Source organism: Chlorella variabilis, assembly GCF_000147415.1.
Source record: "Chlorella variabilis unplaced genomic scaffold CHLNCscaffold_22, whole genome shotgun sequence".
Lineage (NCBI taxonomy): Eukaryota > Viridiplantae > Chlorophyta > Trebouxiophyceae > Chlorellales > Chlorellaceae > Chlorella > Chlorella variabilis.
Window position 1 is genome coordinate 278,678 of NW_005435066.1, and position 1,746 is coordinate 280,423.

The following is a 1,746-nucleotide window of genomic DNA, read 5'->3' on the forward strand; positions in this document are numbered from 1 at the left end:
CGGCGGCACGGCGTTTGGGTCCACGGCTTGCTGCCGCTGCCGCCGCCGCAGGGGTGCTGCCTGCGGCGGCGGCGGTAGCGCACGTGGCAACCCCCCGCGTTTCCTTGCCTCCCATCCACCGGACCCCGTCCTGCGCTTCACTTTGTTTAGGGAGGGGCTGCTCACTGCTCATTGCTCATTGCTCATCGCACACTGCTCAACGCTCATTGCCCTATATCCCACCCAGCCGCAGGACTCCACTGCCGCCCGCGCCCCGCCCCATCTGGCCGCTTGCGCGCCCCATCCCCCCTCGATGGGGCCCGCCCACACCGGGGCCTCCCCCCTCCCGCCCACTGCTTTCTCAACGGCCCCGAGCCGGGGCTGCCCTCATTGCATACATAGTGCGCCTTTCCCTGCTTTTCTAGTGACCTAGCGTTCCGCACTGCCGTTTGGCCAGCCCATGCTCCCGTACCGTTGCGTTTCTCCCCAATGCGCCATGCCACTTTGCCAGTCATACACACGTTTCGATGCGTGCCCTGTCAGCTGCTTGCGTTGCATGTCGCCTTGCTCCACCCCTGTTTTATTGCTTTCTCTGCTTTCGCCCGGTTCCCGTCCCGTTTCGGCGGGGAGTCTATGTTGCAAGCTAGTTCTTGCTTTACCAGACTTTAAGCCCACACAAGCAAGCACCAGCCGGTGCGCCCTCTGGAGGTCCCTGCATGTGCGCGAGCGCCGCAGGGGACACAGGCTGGTCTGTCTTGGCAGATGACTCAAACTTGAAAGAGCATGCCCCAGGCATTGCCACAGCTGCAGGTGCAAGGAAACCCAGCCATCTGCTGCTGCTCTTGCACTGACCTGCACGCCGCGTCAATCCACTCGCCAAGCTTCATATGTCCCGCCCCTGCCAACCTGATGTTATATTTCCACTTGCCCGGCTGGACGGCTGGATTATACATAGCCTATTATAGCCTATTATAGCCTATTATAGCCAACAGTAGCCCACCCGTCCGCTCACAGAGAGCCATCGCGCCGGCCTCGCGCCGATCACCCCCACACCCCCACCCTCCACACTCACCCACCCACCCATCAGCATGTCAAGCAGCGAGGGAGCCAGCCTTGGGCAGCGCAGCCAGCAGCCGATCAGCAACCCGGCCTCCCGGGCATCCCTGCGGCCCGATTTCCCCCATATCGTGGTCAAGGGGCTCGCTCTGGAGGCCGGTGGGGGCCTGGGGGCCGCAGTCGCAGCCTTCGTTTTGTTTTGCCGGGCCAGCCTTCACCTGCCAGTGCCTGACTGTGTGCCTGTGACCTGCGTTGAGATTCGGGTGCGTGGGGACGGGCGCAGCGAATGCCACCTGCGACTGACTCCTGCCCTGTGCGGCGCCCTGATGGGTGCCCGCCGCCGCCTTTCGTGGGCAGCACCAGAGGTCAGCATTGACCTCTGGCGCTCACCTGGGGAGCTACAATACCTCCATGAGCTGCGCCAGCAGCGCGCGGAGGAGCCCCCAGCGCGCCAGGTGGGGCGGGCTGCGACCTCTCGCTGGTGGCGAGCGGCTCCCCTCCCGCCGCCCTCAGCTGAAGTCGTTGCCGCCCCTGTTGCTGCTGCCCCTGCCCAGCCCACGCCTGCGCCGCCTACACTGCCTGCCGCCGCCGCCGCCGCTGCCGCCGCCGCCGCTGCCGCCGCCGCCGCTGCTGCCGCCGCCATGCCCATCGCCCGGCCGCACGCACGCCAGCCCGCCAGCCCGCCGCCAGCCCAGCCAGCCAGCCAGCCAG